The sequence below is a fragment of the Malus domestica genome, chromosome 03 (genome assembly GCF_042453785.1).
Source record: "Malus domestica chromosome 03, GDT2T_hap1".
NCBI classification, from domain to species: domain Eukaryota; kingdom Viridiplantae; phylum Streptophyta; class Magnoliopsida; order Rosales; family Rosaceae; genus Malus; species Malus domestica.
In genome coordinates this window covers 14,618,185-14,634,649 of record NC_091663.1, presented here as the reverse complement: position 1 = coordinate 14,634,649, position 16,465 = coordinate 14,618,185, and the positions used below count along the sequence as shown (strand labels likewise).

General features: G+C 39.0%; 1 long non-coding RNA gene across 3 annotated transcripts; it reads left to right on the top strand.

Moving 5' to 3' along the window:
- Window positions 1-635: 635 nt before the first annotated feature.
- On the top strand, window positions 636-16,006 carry LOC103434716 (uncharacterized). 3 transcript variants are annotated; one of them, XR_003772070.2, is made up of 6 exons: window positions 636-800; window positions 1,385-1,487; window positions 2,839-2,886; window positions 13,235-13,328; window positions 14,172-14,293; window positions 15,823-16,006. It is a non-coding gene; the product is annotated as an uncharacterized lncRNA (long non-coding RNA). The 3 variants fall into 3 exon arrangements; XR_003772069.2 differs by lacking the exon at window positions 636-800 and adding an exon at window positions 11,768-11,802 and having other exon boundaries at window positions 1,257-1,487; XR_003772067.2 differs by lacking the exon at window positions 636-800 and having other exon boundaries at window positions 1,257-1,487.
- The last annotated feature ends 459 nt before the right edge of the window (window positions 16,007-16,465 follow it).

Below are 16,465 nucleotides of genomic sequence, written 5' to 3'. Positions count from 1 at the left end.
GGACAGTGGGAGAGGGAGAGAGAGCGATAGAGGGACCGAGGGAGGAGTGGGGATTTGAGGGGTAGGCTGATTTCCATTGTCATTTCGATTTGGGAGAGGGTGGTTGCGGTCGGTGAGATTGAGGGATGGGTGTGAGATTCGGTGAGGGTAAATCTCAGACTCAGCGGGTCAAACTCAGTCCTTGGCACCCTTGCAAATCTAGCTTCGAGCTGTACATTTTTCTCTCTGCATCTGCACAACCTTGTCCTGCCACTGTTTAGTGAATTTTTCATGATTTTGTAAAAAAATTCGTTTAAATTTCTGAGCTTTGGAGGGTTCTTCATTTAACTTATGGGTTTTTTAGAATACTTAGATTAAATTTGTGAGTTTGGTAGTGGTATTTTTTCTGTGCATTTTTGGTGAACGTGGTTGTGGGTTTTGATGTTTGTCTGCAGCAGGGAAGGGGAAGAAAATCATTCCACGCCATCCAACAGTTCCTGACTCTCAGGGTGCACCGTCAACTCACTAACCAAGTGCTATTTCAGCACCTGTAGGAGAGGTCCTCTACAAATGCAGCACTATCTAATTTGGTTGATTTAATCAAAGCATAAAAGCAAACAACTCACATACAGAAATTATATCAAGCAACTGGCTATTCAATCAAAATTTAACACAGCAAAATGTTCACCTAAAACCCTCTCTTGTACGGCTACATTGATGTCAACAACCTTTTAGTTTGTTAGTCTGCACAGGTTCGGTGGCTTCTTTGTAATGATATTCCTTATGACCCTAGGGTCTGCTCAGTCGACTGGTAGAATAAGGTCCCAATATTTCTACCTTTATATTTCTACCTTTATTTATATATATATGTATGGATAGCTGCTTCGATGTTCCCTTGGTGTACATATTTTACACACAAAGCACTTTTGAAAGTTTACTGTTATTAATGTGAGTTAGTTTTTTCTTTTTTACTATTAAACTAATTTGTGGACCCTAATTTCTACGAGAGCATCTCATTATCGTAGAAATAAATAACATAATAAATCATAAAATTAAAGAGGAGGGCTTGGTCATAACTATATTTGATAAGTAATTCGTAACTCTTATTACACGTAACATGTGATATTCTTTTTGTTTGCTAAAAAGAAAGTGATTCGTTATATATGCATGGTGTGTGTGAGTTAGCACCGAGCTAATAGGTGAATCTACAAAGAAGAGCATTTATATACCTGCTGCTTGATGTGGAATTTTGCTTTTGTTTTTAGCAATAACACGTACAATCTTGGATTCTATTACAACGAAAGCAGATCAGTTTCAGAGTGAAATTTATAATTGATTTTGTAGTTTTATTGGTGTGAATTATCCTGCACACACCATGGTATCTTTGCTAATGAGTAGTCTGCAGGGTCCTTTGGTCCGAAAGAGTTTCAGCAGCTAGGCAGTGCAACGGTCGTTGAGTACTTCCATGTGCCTCCTTATGCTGGGATTTTGTTAGACTGGTATCCCAGGTGTGTATTTTATCTTCATATAGTTCATAGTTTTATTTAGTTTTGTTATGTAATCAACTAGAAACACATTCAGTTGGGCAAATTCTGCATCGTGACATACATGACATTGGAGTTATGCTCTGTTTTTTATTAAGGATGGTTGTTATGTTTTCTATATTTACATTAATACTGTGAAATGTTGAGTAAAAATCAATTTAGGGGAACTATTTACTGGTAGAGATGTGCATATTAATCCTGCCTAAATAATTTAGTTTATTGGAATTTGCTTTGTGGTTTTGCTTTAAGCAAATTAAGTACAATTAAGTGCAATTGTGGCTTCTTCTTGCTCTGTGTTTGTTAAAGATTCGCTATAGCTGATAGCTCTAGATGTGTAATTACATAATAATTAGCTCCGCTGGTTAATTCAATTAGTTGAGGTAAGGAATATATTTTGACTGATACAACTGCATGCTCTCATGGATTTCTCCCAAAGATTGGATTTTCAGTTTTGGGGAATGTTAAAAATTTAGTTTTTTGATATTTTCTTGAAAGGATATGAAATTGGAAATCGAAAATATCAGTTTTTTGTTGACATTATTTGACTTTTGGTTCAAAAATTTGAATGCAAGAGGTCCTGTTGGTCCATTTTTGACCTTATTTTTTTAAATTTTATTATTATATTTGGTTGTTAGCAATGAATTTAGGAGACCATCTGAGGCCGCTTGAATTTTTTTGCACAGGATTTTAATAGAGCTTTAAGCTCTTCTTATTCCGTTTCAATTATTAGCTTCTGTTTAGTGTGCTGTTAGTTTTGTTGTTAGGTTGCTGGCGTTGTCTGTTAATTATTATTAACTAGTTTTTGTTGTGTGATTTGAATTTGAACGAAATTAGTAAACACAACAGAGAAAAGTTTAGTGCAAAGTTTTGTCCTGTGTTTTCAGTCATTTATCTATATGTATGGGGTTGATATATATATATAGTTTTGTGTTTTTTTGTTTTCCAATAGTAGGACAGTTAGAGTCTCCAGTTTTGAAGATTCTTTTAGATTTTGTTTCTTGAATTTCAGTTTCTTCATGACTGACAATTTGGGGTTCAGTTATACTTACAAATGTAATCGACCTTACAAGAATGCTTGTCAAAAACTATGTATCTTATAAAATAAAAATAATCACAGAAATTTTGCTCCCCTAATTGGTCATTAGGTAGTTATTTTTCTTTAACATCTAAAGAACATTATATCAAAGACATCTAAAGAAACTTTTAAATGTGTTCTTCAGTACTGTACCTAGGTACCTACGAAGAAATCAAATAAAGTGTATTTCACTTTTATGTTTTTTTTATTGCATCTAATGATGTGATTTATCAATTGCAGGAAGAAGTTGTCAAGTTAAGTGAACAATTGAGTCATTTGAAAAGTTTGGTAAGTGTCTTATGCCCTGCCCTGGTTTATGTTCAAGCCTGGGTTTCTTAGTTAGCCTACAGTGACTATATTTCTATTCATATATTTGGGTGTGGTGGTACTGTTGGCGCCATAGCTTTGAATCCCAATATTTTTCAATTATGGCACTTAGATTTTGTCTGATGATCAATTATGACACTTAGGTTCAATTATGACAAAATGTACTCATATTAACTAGTGGTTAATTTGAGTTGTTCAGAAACTTTACTAAGTTACCACATTCAACAAGTGGCAGTCTCCATTTTCAGTTGGTCTTTACGTAGTAGTGTCCAATCTTAATTAAGTGTTGAAAATTTTGAACATTTTTGTTTCCTTAATAGATGCCATTCATGTTTCCTGCATTCATGTCTGCTCTAGAGAGCATACTGCCAACCAAAATGCCAGAAAACGGGATTATATGTGAGACCCCAAAAACATGAGAACAATTTGAGAGTTAATGGAAGCACATGCGTGTTTCTACCTTTCCCATGTATCAGAAATGTCATTAGCAGTTCTGCAGCTATTTCCTTCTTTAGCACCCCATTGAGTAGGGTGCATATCTCCCCTAAAAAACGAAATAGAATACAAAACTACAAATTAAGCCTCTTACTAAGGAAATAAAAAAAAAAACGTGGTTTTTCAGTTTAGGCAAACAGGACCGTTACCATTCACAAAGAGAAAAGAATATGGGATGACCTGCTTTCATCAGAGCTTGGGTCATTACAGGGTACCTACAAGAAGAGTTGAAATGTTTATCAATATGTGTATCATATGGAGACCTTATCCCAGGATAATTAAGTGACGGCAGGAAAGTTTGTGCTTTATCACCAAAGAAATTCTTGGTATTTCACCTAAAAGTTGGCTTGGAGTCATCATTATTACAGTTATCATACTTCAAATAATCAATTCCCTGCAAAGAAAGTGCATGAGCATTTCAAGATTCTCTGACAACATATCATCATTGGAGATGTTGATTGAGTGAATTGATTACAACATATATATCATACCCAAGCAGCAAATTATTGTAAACTATTTGTGTCCCTCTTTGACTGCTCATCTTCTGTTTGTAACTGGACATGATCTTTTTTTTATGGTTTATTCACTGTTTGGTTCTGGCTCAGTTGTCCACCTTTGGGTTGGAAGTACAAGAAATGTTGTTAGATTATGAAATTAGGAGAGTTGGGAGATATTGTTCCTGATTTCTATTTGTTAACTAACTTTTGTATTTTTGGTTGCTACCTTGCTCTTAATTTCTATTTTTCTTCCTTCTTAGCTGCTCTTTGATTTTTACAGTCCCACTGCAAAAATCGCACCATACGTGTTTTGCCCATTTTTGTTCATGTTCCTATTGTTTGTTATTGTAGTGGTGATCTTGCATGTTTTTTCATCTGTGCTTATGTTTTGGAGGTTTTATTTGGGACGTTCTATTGTTTATTGCTTTTCATGGCTACTGGTTTGGTTAGATTGCTGCCTTTGATTTATTTAGGGCTGGTTTGGTTACGATTTTTACTTTTTTTTTTTTTTTTTTTTTGCCATTTTGTGACTGGGATGTGATTGTAGGCTTCTTCCATTTCTCTGTATTTCTCCGATGCTTGCTTATATTAGTTTTAAGCACTGAAGAAATCCTGGGATTGTTTTGTTTTTTATTTTTTCAAAAGAACCTAGGATTATTTTGATGAGTGTTGTTAAACAATTTTGATTTAATAATTAGGGTTTAGGGTTCTGTTTTGGTAATGGGTTCAATCATTTTCCTTCTCCAAACTGTCAGTTTACGGATGGTTAGGGCAAGTGTAGGAAAGGAAATGAAAATTGACATTTTGAGGCTTACCTTTTGGTTGGTGGGTGAGAAAAATGGGGGAAAAGGAAAAGAAAATTGTAGTGTTGAGTGGCTCAGTGGTGGTGTTTATGCAGGCATTTTTTTTTTAAAACGAAGTCGAAATGCATTTTTGTTTATGTGGAAACACAAATAGATTTTCTTCTAATGAGGAAAGGGGATCGTATAACTTGTAAGGATTGCAAAGTTATACCAGGAGAGAGCGTGGCTAATCAACATCGCTTGTTGGTGATGGATGTACATATCAAAAGAGTGAGAAAAAAGAACAAGACTTGGAAGTGCCCAAGGACTAGATGGTGGAATCTAAAAGAAGAAAAACAAGCCATTTTCAAAGAGAAAGTAATCACCCAGTGTGTGTGGGATAGAGAAGGGGAAGCTAACCAAATGTGGGATTCCATGGCTAGTTGTATCCGAAAAGTAGCAAAAGAGGTATTAGGAGAGTCCAAGGGCTTTGCCCCACACCAAAAGGAATCTTGGTGGTGGAATGAGGAGGTACAAACAAAGGTGAAGGCTAAGAAGGAATGTTGTAAAGCCTTATACAAGGATAGGACCGATGAAAATGGTGAAAGGTATAGAAAAGCGAAGCAAGAGGCGAAGAAAGCTGTGAGAGAAGCTAAGTTAGCGGCTTATGACGATATGTATAAGCGACTAGATACCAAAGAAGGAGAGTTGGATATCTATAAACTAGCTAGAGCAAGGGAAAAGAAGACAAGGAACCTAAACCAAGTGAGGTGCATCAAGGATGAGGATGGAAAGGTTCTTGCTACAGAGAACGCGGTTAAAGACAGATGGAAAGGTTATTTTCATAATCTTTTCAATGAAGGACATGAAAGGAGTGCTTCTTTAGGGGAGTTGAGTAACTCAGAAGAGTGTAGAAACTACTCTTTTTATCGTAGAATCCGGAAGGAAGAAGTGGTTGTAGCTTTGAAGAAGATGAAGCATAGAAAAGCAGTAGGCCCAGACGATATACCAATCGAAGTGTGGAAAGTTTTGGGAGAGACAGGTATAACATGGCTCACTGACCTTTTCAATAGGATTTTGAAAACGAAGAAGATGCCAAATGAGTGGCGAATGAGCACTTTGGTGCCTATCTACAAGAATAAGGGCGATGTACAAAATTGCATGAACTATAGGGGTATTAAGCTAATGAGTCATACAATGAAGCTCTGGGAGAGAGTCATTGAGCATAGATTGAGGCAAGAGACACGGGTTTCGGACAACCAATTCGGGTTCATGCCCGGACGCTCAACCATGGAGGCAATCTATCTCTTACGAAGATTGATGGAAAGATATAGAGATGGGAAAAAGGATTTACACATGGTCTTTATAGATTTGGAAAAAGCGTATGATAGGGTCCCAAGAGACATTCTTTGGAGGATTTTAGAGAAGAAAGAAGTACGAGTAGCATATATCCAAGCTATACAGGATATGTATGAAGGAGCAAAGACTGCCGTAAGAACTCATGAAGGACAAACCGAAAGCTTTCCCATAACTGTAGGATTACATCAAGGCTCATCCTTAAGTCCTTACCTTTTTGCGTTGGTAATGGATGAGTTAACAGGACATATTCAAGATGATATTCCTTGGTGTATGCTTTTCGCAGACGATATAGTGTTGATAGATGAAACTCAGGAAGGGGTAAATGCAAAGCTTAACCTTTGGAGAGAAGTGTTGGAATCTAAAGGTCTTCGCCTAAGCCGATCAAAGACAGAATATATGGAGTGCAAGTTCAGTGCAAATGGAGGCCAAAACGAGTTAGGGGTGAGGATCGGAGATCAAGAAATACCAAAGAGCGACCGTTTTCGTTACTTAGGATCTATCTTGCAAAAGAACGGAGAATTAGATGGAGATCTCAACCATAGAATACAAGCTGGATGGATGAAGTGGAAGAGTGCATCCGGCGTGTTGTGTGACCGCCGTATGCCACTGAAGCTCAAGGGAAAATTTTATAGGACGGCAATAAGGCCGGCGATGCTGTATGGCACAGAATGTTGGGCGGTGAAGCATTAACACGTACACAAAATGGGTGTAGCGGAGATGAGGATGCTTCGTTGGATGTGTGGGCACACGAGAAAGGATAAGATTAGGAATGAGGATATCCGGGGTAAAGTAGGAGTAGCCGAAATTGAAGGAAAGATGAGAGAAAATCGGTTACGGTGGTTTGGACATGTGCAAAGAAGGCCTACTGACGCTTCGATTAGAAGATGCGACTATGGGACAGAGGTTCAGGGCCGAAGGGGTAGAGGAAGACCTAGGAAAACTTTGGAAGAGACCCTAAGAAAAGACTTAGAGTACTTGGATCTAACGGAGGACATGACACAGGACAGAACACAATGGCGTTCTAAGATTCATATAGCCGATCCCACTCAGTGACTTGGATTTTTCAAGTCTCCAACCGAGAAGTTTTCCTCACTCGGGAAATTAAGGGAACACTACCTCAACCTACATGCTCCACTCACAAAGCTTCAACATACAAGCTTCAACAAAAGAAAATTCAAAGAACTTAGCGAAGAAGGCTTTGGTGTATTTAACATAATACGTTGAAATGAAGGAAAGCTTATTTATTGATATCCCCGATAAGTTACAAATATGTACATATACTTGAGTCAAAATAAACAAACAAGAGGGAGCCTTCACAAAGGTTGCTTAGGAGAAGTCTCAGCAGTCGGTAGAGCCCCAGAAAGAGAAGGCATCGGAGGGGGATCATTCGGAGCCTCAGTACTGGACAAAACCCTAGAAGGAGGAGGCATCAGAGGTTGATCATTTGGAGCTTCATTATGCGGTACAGCCCCAGAAGACGAAGGCAATAAATGCCTTTGGAACAAACCCACAAATCTCTGATGATCAAGTAAAACCTGACCATCAGATTCCTTCATCTGGTCAAGCTTCCTCTTCATGTTTGTAGCATAGTCATGTGCGAGCCGGTGCAACTGTTTATTCTCATGCTTGAGCCCTCTAATCTCCTGTTTGAGACTCATCACTTCAGCCGCCAATGATTCAACTTGGCGGGTTCGAGCAAATAGGCGTTGGGCCATATTAGACACAGAACCTGCACACTGAACACTGAGAGCCAGAGAATCCTTAACAGCCAACTCATCAGACCGTTTGGAAAGTAGTCTGTTATCTTTGGGAGTGAGAAGGTTCCTGGCCACTACCGCAGCGGTCATATCATTCTTCATCACGGAATCCCCAACGGTAAGAGGACCAGTAGGGGAGACGAAGGATGGGCGCCATATGTTGTCTGGAGAAGGCGGGGCTGCCTCTTCAACAAGGTTCAAGTCAAAACGACGGTCGGAGGGGCCAGACATTTTCAAAGGTGTTGAAGAGAGAAGAGGTCGGACAAATCAAGATCTTAGAAGTGCAAGAATGGAGCTTCTACTGGTGGATATTCAAGTGTGCTTTGGAACTTAATGTCAGCCCCTATAAAAATCTGCACTCGACGAAGCTTCAGAAATCGAAGAGGCGCCTGCTCAGAAATCGAAGAGGCGTTTGCTTTCTCAAAAGCTGGGCTGCTCAGAGACCACGAGGGTCGATCTCAGAAATCGAAGAGGCGTTTGCTTTCTCAAAAGCTGGGCTGCTCAAAGATCACGAAGGCCGATATCAGAAATCGAAGAGGCTTGCTTTCTCAAAAGCTGGGTTGCTCATCACGAAGGCCGATCTCAGAAATCGAAGAGGCACCTACTTTTCCAGCCTTGTCAGCACCTGTCACACGCACACTCAGCTTTGCGGAAATTATGGGCATTCTGTCGAAGATTTCTGGCGAAGTAGAAAACACATGAATCGTACTGTTCAATCACCCACTTCCCACACGCAACAGTAACTCATGGGTACCACAGATAACTTTGCCAAAGTTCTCTGACAAAGTTGAGACACGTGAAGCTTGCAGCTCCCGCTACATCGCTCTGACCAAGAAGGGTAAAAGAATTGCAAAGAAACAACACTAACAAAGTTTAGACACATAAATTTTGAAGGTTTAGCTACCATATTATTACCCACAAGGGTAAAGGAACAGTACCACTGCTGGATAATTGGAAAGTCCCGGTGTGTCAACCTCTGTGCTTCGTGGCAAGGTAGACTAGCAAACATGCCCAACCTTTACTCACATTCGAGAAAACACTCCCAACAGGATTGCTTGCTCCAAAATCGAAGAGGCACCGCCCTCCGAATCTCGAGAGCCAGACTCCCAACATGATTACTTTCTCAAAAATCGAAGAAAGGGTAAAGGAACAGTACCACTGCTGGATAATTGGAAAGTCCCTGTGTGTCAACCTTTGTGCTTCGTGGCAAGGTAGACTAGCAAACATGCCCAACCTTTACTCACATTCGAGAAAACACTCCCAACAAGATTGCTTGCTCCAAAATCGAAGAGGCACCGCCCTCCGAATCTCGAGAGCCAGACTCTAAACATGATTACTTTCTCAAAAATCGAAGAGAGGGTAAAGGAACAGTACCACTGCTGGATAATTGGAAAGTCCCTGTGTGTCAACCTCTGTGCTTCGTGGCAAGGTAGACTAGCAAACATGCCCAACCTTTACTCACATTCGAGAAAACACTCCCAACAAGATTGCTTGCTCCAAAATCGAAGAGGCACCGCCCTCCGAATCTCGAGAGCCAAACTCCCAACATGATTACTTTCTCAAAAATCGAAGAGACACCGCTCTCCGAATCTCGAGAGCCAGACCCCCAGCAGGATTGCTTTCTCAAAAATCGAAGAGGCATCGTTCTCCGAATCTCGAGAGCCAGATCCCCGACAAGATTGCTTGTTCGAAAATCGAAGAGGCACCACTTTCCCAACTTCAAGAGCTGGATCTCCTTGGATAAAGCTTGTCTGTAATCTTCACACGCAACATCAGCTTTCCAGATACCACAGACCACTTTTTCAAAGTGCTCTGACAGAGTTAAAACATGTGAAGCTGGCAGCTCCCACTACCGTGATATGACCAAGCAGGGTAAAGGAATAGCATTATTACTTGATGTTAGGGAGACTCCTATATATGTCGACCTCCATCCCTAACGGACAGGCAGACCTGCAAAAATGCTCAACCCTTTCTCTTATCTGAGAGGGCACTCCCAACGAAGCCTTTCGAAATATTCAGCTTTCTTTCCCCCCGATAATACCTCTGTAAACAAGCTATACTAGAGCAAGAATATCTCATATCATCAGGGTTAAAAGCAAGAGTATCCCATATCATGCTTTTTCCCTGTCTTTTCCTTTGGCCTTGTTCTTACCTGCAAGACAAGGAGAAAGAGAGCAATCAGTCAGCACTTGGAATCAAGCTTCCAGCCAGGAACTGACTGCCTGGAACCCCTTACCTGATTACTTACCTGGCATTGCTCTCGAGTACTCATCTTCAACATCTTATGCTTCCAGGGAAGATACCGCATCTGCCCGAGGAACAGATAGGGCAAGTGAGAAGGATACAAGGAAGCATGTGGAGACAAGCGTAACAACACACGTGCCGATACATCCACTACTCTGTCAAAAGCAAAAGTATCCCATATCAGCAAGGTCGAACGTACTCTAGATTTGATGGACTTGTTTTGACCCTCAAATTCTTCAGTCGGCCTTATACTCTGGAGGAAACCAGAAAACCCTCCAGCCCGGTTCAAGAATAAGCCTGTGGAAAGTTACTTCTTCAAAAGCAAAAGTATCCCATATCATCTCTTCTCATTTTTCTTCTCTTTATCCTTCATGCTGCCTGCAAGATAGGGAGAATGTGAACAATCAGCCGGAGCTCTGATTGCTTACCTTGTCTGTCACCTCTTTCAGCAGATCCCCTAGCCCGGCGACTTGGGGGACTCCTACTACATGGTTTGTATCGCGCTTGACCAAGCCTGAAACTACAAGTAAGCTTCAAGTGAAATTGATACATTACCTTGTGCATCTCCACCAGTTACAGATACCACCCCTGGATGGAGGAAGAGTACTTCCAGAGAAGATGCCACATCTACCTATGAGACAGATAAAGCAAGTCAAGACGATACCACACTCCGGTACTTAGAAGTTTCGTGGTTACGAGATCATTCTCCCACAATATTTCCTAATGTCATTTGTACTAAATCATTCACTTGTACTCACTAAAGGAGAGCTTGAACCTATGTACTTGTGTAAACCCTTCACAATTAATGAGAACTCCTCTATTCCGTGGACGTAGCCAATCTGGGTGAACCACGTACATCTTGTGTTTGCTTTCCTATCTCTATCCATTTATATACTTATCCACACTAATGACCGGAGCAATCTAGCGAAGATCACAAAAAGTGACCGTTGTCGCTACCTAGGATCTATCTTGCAAGAGAACGGAGAATTAGGTGGAGATCTCAACCATAGAATACAAGCTGGATGGATGAAGTGTAAGAGTGCATCCGGCGTGTTGTGTGACCGTCGTAGGCCACTGAAGCTCAAGGGAAAATTTTATAGGACGGCAATAAGGCCAGCGATGTTGTATGGCACAGAATGTTGGGCGGTGAAGCATCAACACGTACACAAAATGGGTGTAGCGGAGATGAGGATGCTTCGTGGGATGTATGGGCACACGAGAAAGGATAAGATTGGGAATGAGGATATCCGAGGTAAAGTAGGAGTAGCCAAAATTGAAGGAAATATGAATCGGTTCCGGTGGTTTGGACATGTGCAAAGAAGGCCTACTGACGCTCCGGTTCGAAAATGTGACTACGGGACAGAGGTTCAGGGCCGAAGGGGTAGAGGAAGACCTAGGAAAACTTTGGAAGAGACCCTAAGAAAAGACTTGAGTACTTGGATCTAACGGAGGACATGACACAAAACCGAGCGCAATGGCGTTCTAGGATTCATATAGCCGACCCCACTTAGTGGGAAAAGGCTTTGTTGTTGTTTTTGGAATCTGCCACAGATTTAAGTCCATTACACTGTCACATATTAAGTTCATTTCCCTCTGTCCATTTGTTTTCACTTTGAATTCTTACTCTGAATCTCTCTAATTTTTTGCACCTTAGTTCGGACTCCCATCGCAACATCATAATCTGCTCTTGCTGCTGCCTTTGATGCAGGGGTTCTAAGCCATTGCTTCTGAATCAAGACTTTGGTATGCCGCTTCCAGTGTTATCCATTTGAGCCAGCATGACTTTATGTTTTTTAATCTGTTGTTTGATTTTCTGGGCTTATGTTATTTGTATGCCCTCTGCTTTGTTTCTCATTCTTGGTTGTCACTGTGATCCTGTGGTTGTTTAAAGGTCCGTTGGTTTCTCTATTTTTTTGTTTGTTTTGGGTTTAAGTTTTGTCTTTGTGATTCTGTAATTGTTCAAAGGTCCCTTGCTGTCTCTGTGATTCTGGTTTAACCCAGTGTTCATAATTTTTTTTTCGAATGCTGTTAGACATTTTACATGTATTTTTTGTCAGTTGGTTTCTTTCTTTTTGGCATTTTCAATTTTCCAAATTATTGTTCAAAGGTCGGTTGCTTTGGTTGGTTGGTGTTTTCATTAGGTTTTTCTGGGAGTGGATTCTCTCATCCACCCCGAAGTGCTTTAATGAATGTTGTTGATAAGTACACTCTCTCAGCGATCCAGAAATATTTCAGGAAAAATCATAACGTACGTGTTTAGGAAAATGAGTAGCCTTTTAACAATACATGAGCGCAACTGATTGCGTTCGTGTGTTTTCGATGCTTAATCAGTTATCATGGGAAAATCTTTGTTTTCTGTTTAACTTTTCTGCATCTCTCAAGTTGTTTGTTATTGTGAGGGTATCTTGCGTTTTTTCATGTGTGCTTATGTTTTAGACAATTTTTTTAGAGAATCTATTTTTTTTCCCCTAATGGTTGCTGTTTTGGTTGAATCGTTGTGCTTTTCTGTGGCTTTATTGATTTTTTTGTTCAGTGATAATTGTGTTCATTTGTTTTTAGTTCTTCATGAGTTGTCTTGGCAGCATCTTTGTTCCCTCTTCAGCTTATTTGAGTATAAAATGGTAAAGAGTATGGATTAAAAACAAGGTTCGATACCCTCAAATATAAGGAGTAAAATTTTTCTCAGTTAGCTTAATTATATTTAGGCTGATTCAATGATAGAAAAAAACGTATGTGAGAGAATATACTGTGAGATGACCGATTTGAGAACTCATTTTAATGGCTTTATCCGGCTGCTAATTGAGAACATTATCAATTATAAATGACTAGTCATTAGCTACCGGTGGATCACCATAATTGCACCTGGATAGATTTATTTAAAACCCCATTGTGGGTTAGAGCATTGCCAAGCACTGAGCAAAGATGTCTCAATATGATTCGTTAGTTAGTTTTTTCATGACACAATTTCAATTTGTTTGCTTTGTTTGGGAATTTGTGCGTTTATCTTTGGTCAAATGTAGGGGATAAAGTGAAAAGTGATGTTTTGAGACTTACCCTTTGATTGGTGCACTGTCACAGATTGAGTCCATTGCACCGTCACAGTTTGAGTTACTTTTACTGTGTCTATTTGTTTGGGCTTCAAATTCTTACTCTCAATCTCGCTAATTTTTTCCAGTTAAGCTCGAGGTCTCATCACAACATCGTAATCTGCTCTTACTGCTGCCTTTCATCTAAGGGTTTTGAGGCATTACGTTTGAATCAAGGCTTTGGTATGTCCTGAACTTCGATGCGTTGTTTCCCCATGCCTTCTGTTTGAAACAGCACGGCTTTATCATTTTTTAATTGGTTGTTTGGTTTTTTCGGCTTATATTATTCCTTTGCTTATGCTTTGTTTCTCATTCTTGGTTGTCTCTGTGACCTTTGATTGTCTAGTGGTTCAACAGTTTCTTTTCTTTCTTTTTTTCATTTTTTTAATTTTGCTTGTGCAATACTGTTATTGGGAGCAGCCTCTCCATAAAATGGGGGTAAGGCTAGCCGACATTCACCTCTCCCAGACCCTGCGTAAAGCGGGAGCCTTGTGCACTGGGTACTTTAATACTGTTATTGTTTGAAGATCTCTTGCCGTCTTTGTGATTCTGGTTTAACCCAGTGTTCTTGATTCTTTATCAACTGTTATTAGGCATTTTATATGTTTTTTTTTGTTGCTTTCTTTCTTTGTTGTTTCTTAATTTTCCAAATCGTTGTTCAGATCATTTGATCGGTACTTAGTTAAGTTTAATACTAGCAGTTTGGCTGTGATTGAATTGATCCAGTCTCGAATAGTGTGGCATGTGAGATGATAATATACTAACAGAGAAGGAGTTGATGCATCTTTGTTTGATTTACAAATTTTGGCAAATCCTTGCCATTTTTTTGGTTTCCTGGTGATATATATCTTTCATAACCAAATAGCGATAACTTGAGTTTCTAGAAGTTTTAATGTGTTTCGCGTCCTGCATTTTTGTAACGTCCGTACAAGTTGTCACTAAGATCCTTTGGTTTCTGGCTACATTAGTTTTTCAGCATTGAATTGTAGGATTAAAGTTTTTGATTGAGTTCTTATTTAATTTCAGATTGGAATGGGAACAATTTGAGCACTCCTAAAACTGAAAAGGTCTTCAAAGATTGCGAGAATGGCTGTGCCAAATATGGATTATCATCCATGCAAGGATGACGTACGACAATGGAGGATGCTGTGAGTGCATTAAACTTTTCTCTTCCTATTTGAAGTTGTTTTCAGAACATAAATTCTTTTATGTCCATTCTCAGAAGTTTCTACTGTAGTATCATTTTCTGTCTTTATTTAGCATGTTATAGTTATGATTCAACTGAATATGATTTTACTTGACATGTTCAAATCCTCTTAATCATGTTCTTGAATTTTACTATATGTATCGTGTTCTTTGCATTTCATTATCTGAACTCCGTTATTTGAATTTGGTTACCTGAATCGTGCCTAATATTTGATGTGGCCGGTGGCTTTATATGGCTAGCTGGTGTGATTTGAGAGTGTTTTTAGTCAATAGGAGACAGAGGACAAAAGTGTGGGGTAGCGATGTCAAGTGGGATTAGGAATTTAGGATAGTAGAATTTTTGCTAATTTATGGGATTAGAAGTCTTCCTTTATTTTTGTCTTGGTGTGATCAATTGTAACCAAGAATTTTCATTAAATTGAGGCATTGAACCTAGATGTAGCATTTTCAACCTGACCCTTTCTGACCTGTTAAAATTAGTATTCGGATGAGTGATAAACGGGTCGGGTGGTTAACGGGTTAACCTGTTAAATAACATGTCATTTTGGGTGAACCCGCAAAACTCGTTAACACCCGTTATTGAGAACTTTTGTGTAATTTCAATAGTCCTAATAGAAAACCCGTTAACACCTGTGTTTCTGTATGTCCTTTTTCTCTCTCCTCACCGGTTCTCTCTCGAGAAGCACAAAGCTACCAGACTCAAGATCGAAAGCCATATCGAAATCGCTGGTGACCAATCCCTACCTATCGTCTTTCTGATACAGAAAATTCCTTTTCTTATCTATTTTTAATTGTTTATTTATGGAACGATTATATGCAAATTCCACAGTTTAGACGTTATAATTTAATTCAAAGTTTGTTCGGAATTTCAGTTCCGAATTTGCTTGAAATTTTGGATGGGATATGCGAGATGAAGTGTGATTTGAGATATAAACCCCAAACCAAAAGACTAAGAAACCGATCATCGTGTATTCTTATTCTGAATCCTTGATCTGGTTATTTCCTCTCTGTGGAATTCAAAAGGAATGTTATTGATATGGATGAAATGTAAAAATATAAAATAAAATAAAATTGTTAACGGATGACCCATTAGCTTCTTTTTCAACTGTTTATCTACAGTCTTCTCCATTCTCTTGGACCAAGCATGAAATCCCAAGCACTATATCACCACAAAGCAAGCAAGCTGAAAAGCAATCCAACAAACCCTTTTTCCAGAAGCACTTAACAGAACCTTTCTATGGGTCAATTGTTGTTTCAATTATACCAGATTGAAAACGAGTATAGAACTATTGGTCAAGCATATGGGGCTGTTGCTTCTTTTTCTCAGGAAAATAGAGCATTTTTATGCAACCACATCTTTTGTAATCAGCTCAGTTGAATATATATAAAAGCTAAGTTGCTTATATTACCGACACCGTTCACTCATCTATCTCTTTTGTTCATTGATGATTATATTGAATTTTTTTTTCAGGTTAAATGTGTCTTATTCATGTAATTAAGGCTGGTGCATTCAAATCACGTAGCAACGCGCGGGCATATTCCTAGTGTTATGTAATGCGGAGACCTTCGTCTTTGCAATCTGCAGATCCACGGGCATTTGGGCAATGGTGGGTTTGCAGACCAGGTAAATGGAGAAAACATGCTGAGTTCGAACATCTAACTACCACCTAACTAAAAAAAGAACATCAACTACCCCCATTTAATTATACATGGCTACCCAAATTACTGGGAGAAATTTGGAAAAATACAATAACAACAAAGCCTTTTCCTACTAAGTGGGGTCGGCTATATGAATCATAAAACGTCATTGCGCTCGGTTTTGTGTCACGTCATCCGTTAGAAAAAATTTGGAAAAATAACCATAATTTTTACCTCGTATATAGTTATAGCCAACATTTTAAGTTTGTGATAATTATAATCAAAATTTAATAGGGAAATTTTATTTAAACCCATATAACTTATTTTTACACCCAACTTAAATTTTAAATGTTAGTCGTCTATTTTACATTATTGCATAATTACTATTAAGTACAAAATGAAATTAATAATAAAACTTAAATTTATCAATAAACCCAAACATTATAATTAAACCCTACAATCACTCTTTGTTTATC